The 9,760-nt window shown below is 37.8% G+C and overlaps 1 long non-coding RNA gene across 1 annotated transcript; it reads right to left on the bottom strand.

Annotated features, from left to right (window-relative positions):
• Positions 1-473: 473 nt before the first annotated feature.
• On the bottom strand, positions 474-9,228 carry LOC127521923 (uncharacterized). The gene is made up of 4 exons (XR_007932484.1): positions 4,937-9,228; positions 4,643-4,832; positions 2,717-2,979; positions 474-1,795 (listed from the first exon to the last, which is right to left on the bottom strand). It is a non-coding gene; the product is annotated as an uncharacterized LOC127521923 (long non-coding RNA).
• Positions 9,229-9,760: the final 532 nt, after the last annotated feature.

Here is a 9,760-nt window from a genome sequence, read left to right as displayed (position 1 = left end):
AGAGGGTCAGGAGTTCAGTGCGCGACTCTATCCGTCCCCCCTCTCTGTGCAGTGAGCGCTCACGAGGTTTATAATTGTCTGCTGTTGGCATCCAGGGCAGGTTCAAGCGCAGTGCAGTGCTGGAGAGAGAGATGTGTCTTATTAAACAGTCACTGATGAGATGCAACTAATTGACAGGGCCTTGTTTTTACTCTCCTTTTCCCAGCTATAGCTCCCTTCCCGACAGACATACACACACATCCCTCTCTTCAATGTGCCCTTTTTATTCATCGTTTCTTCATGGCATTTAAATGTTCTGAGCTGCTGAACTGTCAGCTCTGATCATTTATTTTTTACATGCATTTTTGTCATTTATATTTTCATTTTTAATAATAATAAAATTGAATAATTTAATTATATATATATATATATATATATATATATATATATAATTTAGATTCATTTATATACTCAAATTTTAATTGAATGCATTTTAGTTGCATTTTTAATAAATAAAATGTAAACAAAAATAATAATACACACACACATACACAAACATAATATAAATCTAAACTGATTGTCCAAAAAAAAAAATGTAAATTAGTTACATAATTATTTCTGATTTGTCATAATAAATTCAACTTCCTGTCATTCCAGTTTAACGTCCTATGAACTTGGCCTATAATTTCAAATTCCAACATCTTTGGGTAAAATCTGGGCATTATTGGGTTAACTGATATCAACATTATAGAGTAAACAGGAAAAGGAGAATAGGAATCTCCAGGTTCAAACTCTAGTCAGCCACATGAGCAGATATTAGGCCCTGGCTCTAATATATGACAAAGCAATAATTTTAAAGTAAATATCTATTTAAAAAAAAAAAAAAAAAACTGTTCCGATATAAAAGTGTTAGGGAATGTTAAATATATTAATAATCCTATCTATAAGGTATTCTCATACTGAACCTTTTTTATCCTGCCATCTACCTAACTGAATCAGGAAATGAAGGAACGCCTTGGTTCAATTCTAATCCACAGGCAACGTGTCATTAGTGTCTTGCTAAAGACTGAAAAAGTGTGCACATGCTGCAAAAAACGAGAGCAGTAAGTGTAAAAATACAAGAGAGAGAAGTGCAACAGCAGTAGAGCAGATGTGGCTGGAATGCAGCCAAATTCAACCTCTCTGTAGTCCATAACCCTCATCTCAGGAGAACGCTGAGGAGACAATAAGAGCGAACGAAAGGATCAGAGAAAAAGCGTAAGTCTTTCATCTTCTTCCATCCTCGTTCCGTCACCCGAGCATGTCCCGATGAACTCAGTGTTGATAAAAGTCGCATATTTCTTAAAGCAACCTTATTCTCTGACAAAACCGTCGCTGTTGTGTCCTCGGCTTTCAGCATGACCTAGTTTTCATGCAAGCAGATGGTTCGGACTGATTACTAAATCAATAAATCAACCAAAGAATGAGTTTCCACATTTTATGCTCACAGATGAATGAGACGGCAAAGAGATGACAAAATTGGGCAGCTGCCACCATCCGATGTTCTGATGTGGACTTTCTCAGGCGAGTGTTTGGTCTTTGGAGAGCGGCTATGAACATCCGTCTGCAGATGGCCAACACATTGCATTCCAGACAGGCCCTTCTGTCTGGACTGGACCAGGAATGGTGCAATTCCAGCTTCATGGCTCTCCAGGGCCACATGGAACTGTGTCTCTCTCAAGCAACACCCGCAAGATCTTGTGTGCATCACAGGGCAGTTTTTCTGTCTGCGCTGGAACAGGTCCGTGGACATCAGGTTGCACCTTCATCATGTTGCCTAGAAACAAACTGTTTATAGTCTGATTATTCAAAGTATAAAGGCTGCTGAAAACATAGTCACATGGTCATAAAATATTGTAACATAAAAACGCTCTTGGCAAAGTTGTGGTTTTGCATGTACTTGTTGAAAGACATGGTGATGGCTGGCAGATGACCTCACGGTGTAAGGCTCAGCTGTGCAACTGAGAGATCATAGTTTTGGCTAGTTAGACTAACTAAAGTATGACCTTTGTGAAAGTGAACAGTCCCAAATCCTTCACTAGCCTCTATCCTGAGCTGTGACATCAAAGATGGAGAAAATATAATCCATTTCACATTACAAAAAAGAATCAAGACTCTGATAAACATCTTCCCTAATATACTCAGACAGACAGACAGACAGACAGACAAATAGATAGATAGATAGACAGATAGATAGATAGACAGATAGATACCTGTAGACAGCCAGATAGACAGACAGACAGATAGATAGATAGATAGATAGATACCTGTAGATAGATAGATAGATACCTGTAGGTAGATATATAGATACCTGTAGATAGATAGATAGATACCTGTAGACAGATAGACAGACAGACAGACCGACCGATCGGTAGAAAGATAGATAGATAAATAGATAGATGACAAAACAGACAGACAGATAGATAGATAGATAGATAGATAGATAGATAGATAGATAGATAGATTGATTGATTGACTGACAGAAAGGGCTTTAACCAGCATAGATTAGCTCAGGCTAGCATGGGAATTCATGCAGTTTTAAGCTGGCCCGTATATCAGGGAACACAATGCTGATAATGGCCCTTTAATTTGTCACTGGACATATATTGGACTTTAGCCATGTTTATGCTGAGAACTTTTGTCTTTCACAGAATTTCAGCCAGTTTACATGAAAAGACACTGGGAACTTGAGATTTACCCGTCAGAGTTACAATTTGCTCAATTCGTTCCAGATTATATTCCTGTTGAAACTGCCTCATCTCAGTCCAAATGCTCTGACGATGAGACCATTTGAAGAAAAAGAGCTCATTATTACATGTGCCGTATTCTTTCAGACGATCCTTTGGAATGGAGATGGTTCCAAGTAGCATCTGCACGGCTCAAACGGACCAGATGTGTCTTTGGCTCCGCAGCCAAGTCTTTAAGCAGCAGCGGACCGTGCCTGCTGCCTCCCTGGGGTGCCTGGAATAAAAGCACAACTGTTAACAGGTAGCCCCCACCATTCCTGACGCCCCTTATAGACTGCACATAGGAACAGGCGGAATTGTTGAGGTCTGCTGAAACAAACAAAGAAGCAGATGAGAAAAACCGCCAACTTCTTGTCAAAGAGACTAACTCAAACCTTCTACTCTAGACTTCATCCAGCCTGGCCCCCTAAACTTCAACAAAGGCACGACAGAAATTTATTTTCATAACCTCTTTTTAGCGCAAATAAAACTCACAGGGAAAAGGATTTGGGCCAAATTTGTCTTTTACACCGACGGAGATCGCCAAAGGGGATCGTCGGGATTGGAATGTTTGACTCCCATCCTCCCAAAGATCAAGGGGGGGTCTTAAGCTACTCAACCAGAACTGTAAGGATTATTGGCTTTTTACAAGGAGGCCACTTGTGTTATCCGAAAGACTGAGCTCGTTAGCTTCCTTGTCTGCTCTCAAGTCCAAAAAGCCATGCTTTCCAAGTGTTCCGAGAGTACTGAGGTCAATGACGTGATGCTTTGTTTTTGTTCTATGTATTAATTTACTAAAAATGCATTTTTAAAAAATCATATATTCGTTATAGTATTTATATAACTTGAATGCATATATGTTTTGTTTTTGAATGTTTACTCAAAATGACATATGCCGAACTTTTCCAATCATGTAGTCTGCCTAAATCCCTCCACAAATGACTGCAAGTTCGCATTCTTTTTTGAGTGCAACACCCACATTTCAAAATCCAATCAACAACTGATGGACAAAAACAAGTCCTCGCCCCCTACATTTTTCTTTTTCAATAATCTGTATGGTTGTGTGTCCCCCCCCCCATAGGAAGTGGCATTAAAACAGGAAGTGACATCATAGAGAGGACCCCTATGACTGTTTCAAGGTCAATAAGTCTCTTAAAATATCAGGTAGTTTAACTTTTTCATAACAAAGCAATGTTTGTTGTAAAATGTCATGTGGTACAAACCCTCCAAAAAACAATGACATTTATAAATGAATAATTCACACTATTAAAAAAAGTACATGATTAAGAACTGTTAATTAATTGGTCGCAACATGTTTTAAACTAGATTTTCCTTATTTGTCTTTATCATGGACACTCTTGTACATCATTGACCCACTAAACATAAATCAGCATGCAGGGATTTCTAACTACAAACCAATGAAACAAACCTTTCATACTCAGTAAGAATGACACTTTCTTTTCTTGGGAGAATTAGCACTTATAAATATAGCATTGCCAGGAGTTAATAAGCAATCTTGTTGCCTTTCAAACGCATTCCAATTTGAGAACAAAAAGTGTGATGAAATCCAAGAGGTGAGAGGAAGCTAGGTTTCGCGTTGAAAGAACACAAGTCATCATTCAACTGTCCATGTTTTCAAATAACAGCCCTTTGAAAAACACACTAGAAGCTACTGAAAGACATGCCATACCATTACAACACCAAACAGCGCCTAAGACTCGCCACCTTGGCTGCTAGCGGTCGCTTTTTTTTACGACTATACATACCTGCTGATGCAGAACATGTATTATATAGCTCAAAAGAAGATGACACAGCAGCTTAAAAACAGAAAACGCAAAAACAACTGTATAGAAAGTGAACGAGCATGAAAATACATATGTGTAATGAATGTGTTTTACCTCTGACGGTCAGTCATGCATTTCTGTTTTGAAAAGCCATGCCAGTGAGAGACTAGTTTATATGCGTTGTTTTTTCTTTCCCTCCTTTTTTGTTTTGGTTTCCTCCTCCCAAGCTGCAAGTCTTTAGTCAAAGTCTTGCTTTGACAGGTGAAGATCAACCGGAGCCGTCACTATTGGCAACCATGTGGGACTGAAGGGAAAAGGTCAGAACGGGGTCACCGGAGGCTCAGTCATTCTATACCTATTCAATAATATGCCCAACCCCCAACAGGTTAAAGGTCCCACACAACATACCTTACCCAAAGTTCTCCAATTAGCCCTGGATCACAGTCTGGAAATAAGATTCACAATGTGAGGGGGGATTAAAGAAATGCGTGCCGGTCTTTTTCTTTATTTATCCATCATTACTGAGAGGGAGGTTCTTCTGCCGCAGTTAAAGCTGTATAACTTTATTAGGCAGGTGATTGATTTGCATTTAAGGGCTTAAGAAATTATTTGTCATAATCCAGAAGTTATATACAAAAAGGAAAATATTGACGGATAAATTAAAATAAATTCCGACGCAATTTTAAAAATAGCAACTTACTGAAAATTGGAAAAGAAAAAATAACAAATTTGAGGTCATTTCAAGAAGAATTACAATGAAGCCCATTTCACCTGTCAAAGATGAAAAATTTCATTGGAAAAAGGAAAGTATACTTAACAAGGCTGTACTAAACACTGGGCATTTAGCAGCAATTAACACTTAATGTCTAGCACATGGGTGAACATCGTTCTAGCCAACAACTTTCTTCAATCACTCACTTTCACAGTGCATACTAGACCACACTATCAGTCTGTACTATTTGTAACTGCATTGTGGATTCTAGAAACCCTGGTGGACGCTGTTTTTGAATGCATCTCGTTTAAAGAATCACGGCCAAATCAGCTTAATGATACATGGTTTCCTTAAGACCAATTGGTTGACTAGTTGATTTTGAAAATATATTATATTGTAAATATAGTATATAATTGGGCATTCATAATGGAATACATAAGTTAGAACATAATATAGAGTCATTATGGCCCTGATACACCTGATATTAAGATATGTTTTGGTCGATCGGCTCACAAGTAGACGAATTAGACACATTCCCGTTTACATCTGGTGTTTTAATCCATCTCTTTTGTCCACTTTTGACCACTTCTGTCCTGATTTCTTCGAGGTGAGAGTCTATGTATGTATGAGGTGGGTAAATGTATGGGCTTTTTCAGATCTTTCGATCTAATGGACGAAATAAACTTGCGCAATTTACATATGCAAAAGGAGATGATGGAAAAACCAGCAGCTTTCATTTCTGCTCTGACAGCTGCAAGACCACAGCAAACGCTGTGAGTGCGTGTTAGAAATCAGGAATGGTGAGAGAACATTGTGCTTGGTACATTTTTCGTCTTCATACCAAACTTAGATTTTCAGCCAACAGTTTAAATCCTGTCTGGCTAGCATGCTTCCCATAATGTTTACGCGTTAGGTTAGTAGGTGGAGAGTAGACGGTCTTTAGTGGCTGTTCGAACACATTCGACCACATGAGCGTCTACACAACGAAAGCAATCCGGTCAAATGCATTTTCAACTACCTCTAGAAATGATCGAAATTGGACAAGCTCAAAATGTTTTAGACCCGTTTACACCTGTATTTAGTGCCGTCCACTTGTGATCTGATCGACCAAAATGCATCTTAATACCAGGTGTAAACAGGGCCTATGACAATTTTTTAGATGATAAATAATAAACCTTATAATAAGAGAGAATGTAAATCAGAATCAAGGCAAACTCTTTACAGCCAGTTGACAAGAGAGCAGCTTATTTTAAATGCGATCACAAGTGATCACATTAAGTGAGCAGGTTTCTACAATATATATGTTATTTTGAACTCTTTAGTTACTATCACCACTACAGTGACTCAATATATAAATTAAATGACAGCAAGTTCACAATATTAGTTGAGTAGTTGATATTAAAAATAAATAGTTTTGCATATCCCTAATGGAACACATAAGCTAGAACATAATATAGAATTAGTACAATGATTTAGTACAGCACATTCAAATTAAAATAAACTATGATTTAACAAATAAAGTCATATCATGAGTTATTCTCGTAATGCTACAACTTTAATATCGTACTTTTGAGTTTATTCTCATCATAATACAACTTTAATCTTGTAATTCTATAACTTTATTCTGGTAAAAAAAGGTCTATTATGACATTCCCAAAACATTAAGACTTTTCACAAAATCTTGGCACTAAAGCATGTCATAAACAAGAGATTGTGCTTGTTTCAAAAATTAGTATCTAGACATGACAGCAGACATTGTGCATTCAAGTCAACTTGAATTCGACCAACGCAACAAACTTTCCATCAAGGCAGAACATGGGGAAGGTGTTAAAGGAAAATCTGTGCTTTCCTTATGCCAAACTCTTCACCTCCCCCAGTCCAAGTGCTTTTCAAAAAAGTCTCCAGGAATTCCATTTGAGGGACAGACACATATAATTGGTCGCAGATTTTTATTGGAGGGACACAAAGGGACCTCCTATTCTCCCCAACGCAGCTGTCCCATTCACACCCCGCTACCAACCTCCTATGCATCTTCTCCCCCGCAGGGTCTACACAAACTAGGCCTCGAACATGGCCCCTTTCATTGGCACAATGAAGACCTCGGATGCATCCCCTTCTCCTGACCCTGACCCTCAGACCCTTCCTCTACCACCCTGTGGATCTGTCAACTTCAGAGGACTGCCCTGAGCTACTATTTGTCCACCCTTTGATATCGTGAGAGCCATCAATTAGAGATCCCAGGGTGCACTTTGGAGATGCACCTGTTGGAAGGGTTGCAATTCGATCTGTGACTGTTGGTGACGAGGGTCGTGTTGACTTGATCATATTTGTGGTGGTAGCATGACTTCTTTGATGAAAAGAGACCTCCTACAATTTTTGTAACCTTTGGAATGTTGCTGTCAGTTTTTCTGAGGAACTCTAATCCAGATACTTGACTGCAATTTTCAGGTCATCTAGACAACACCAAGAGCTGAGTGTCCATCTGTTAGATTAGTTGATTGATAGGACAGAGAAGACATCCAAATCAAGAATCCATTAAATTATATATATATATATATATATATATCCGCCCCGTTGGTTACTGAGATGAAAAGCATCAATTTCTGTAAAAAAATATATTAGATACTATTCTAACATGAATTGTGGCTTTGCAAAGCAGTTTTATCTGCTATTCTTCTTGAAAGAAATCATTAAATGATGCAGTTGCATGATTTAAAACTCTAAGAATCAAGACAAACTGTTTACAGTCAAATGTAATGAGAGAAGCTTCATTACAAGCAATCACATTAGTATTTTTGGACCTTGGACCAATTTCGTGCAATGGACCTTTTTTCTGGAAAATTGTGCTGAAATTTCGCTAATGTGAATGTGTGTTAAGTGAACAGAATAGTTCCTAAAGTTTCTACAACATATTCACAATGTTACTGTGAACTTTTTAATTACTATTGACACTAAAATAGCATTCACTTTGCATATTTGTATAAAAATGCTTGTCTGAGAAAATGGCAGATGACAGCAGTTGCTAAGGCAGGATTGGTCATTTTTTTAGTTTGGGCTCAGAACCAAGAACAGGATTTCAATTCTGCATGTTCTTCACCCATTATGGCTTGGAAGTAAAAGCACAGTGGTTGACCAATGCAATGCCTGATTCAAAATCATATGACTTAAGTATTTGGATCACTAGGAATAATAATCTAATCGGCAGAAGATTTGATGGGACCACAAATGATTCTAGCATAGCCCACGAAGAGCAATTTGAAATCATTAGATGCATTATTTGTTTAAAAATAAAACCAAAAGGCATTCATCTGTTCTGACATCCAAACTGTTTTTTTTTTTTTTTTTTTTTTTTTTTTAAATCATATTGTGAGGAAGTAGTGGGGGGCAGTGGGGACACTCTGGAAACAGTTGAAAGGAGGGTAACACATTTTCAGAAAGACTGTTTCCTGTGCTTTCTCTTGGCTCTACCTTAATGGATCACATGTGCTGAAATGATGTATTGTACAGAGAAACAAAGCGTTGAAAAACTACATAGGGACTACAAAAGGCAGAAAAAGATCCCTCTTTTTAAAAGCCATGAAGACATTGAGTGGAATTTTAGGGGGAAAGGTAAGATGGAAAGTGATTGTTATACCAGTCACAGACAGTCTTGCAGTGCGCAGTGATGGTAGATCTCTTATGCAGCCTGACTAGGGTGTCTCAAGAGACTTTCAAGAGGCCAGAGGTCAACCACCCCTTTCCTGACGTGCCATATGTTAAAGGAATTTGCCAGTGCATTGTGGGAGTTAGACCCCCACAACTTTAAAATTACTAACACATACACCCCCATGCCTTTCCAGCCAATCTCTCTTTTCTGCCCAAAATAAAATCACTTCTTTATAGTCGTCCAGAGCTCAACTGCCCCAAACAGTTTAATTATTACTGGCTGTGAATACTAACACCAGTACTAATATACTGTATATATACAAAATATTAATATATCAAAATTAATTAATATGTATATCTTAATAAATTATTGATATTTTCCTAAATTAATAAAATATTACTATATATTGTATTTAATGTTGAAAATTATATTGAAATAATGTATATTTACATATTTTTCTTAGTCTATTTCTATGTAAATATGTACATAGTAGGCTCTCATGAATAAGAATGAAATGTTTTCATTATGAAGAGATATGCAGAAAATAAATGAAAAAAGAAGAAGAAAGAAGTTAAAGAGTAGAGAAGACTTCAGCCATAGTGGGTCTTTTGTTTCTGTTACTGTCCCTCCCCCTTCCTGTGTTTCAGAGAAACTCTCTGACAAGGCTAATTAACTGTTATTAGTAATAATACCCTCTCGTTATAGGTGGTGGCTGTCTGTTACGCTAGTCAGACTGAGAGGCGGAGGCCGGGAAGCTAAATACAGATGCAGTGGTTGTGCTGCTAATAAGATAAATCATGGAGAAATTAAATGCTAATTTGTTACTCAAGACAAGGTAAGTTTAGTAGTAACACTCTTTTCCCGCCAGCGTTTT

This window comes from Ctenopharyngodon idella, chromosome 10, assembly GCF_019924925.1.
Source record: "Ctenopharyngodon idella isolate HZGC_01 chromosome 10, HZGC01, whole genome shotgun sequence".
In the NCBI taxonomy this organism is placed as follows: Eukaryota; Metazoa; Chordata; class Actinopteri; order Cypriniformes; family Xenocyprididae; genus Ctenopharyngodon; species Ctenopharyngodon idella.
Note: the sequence above shows the minus strand (reverse complement) of the source record. Positions and strands in the feature narration are given on the sequence as shown.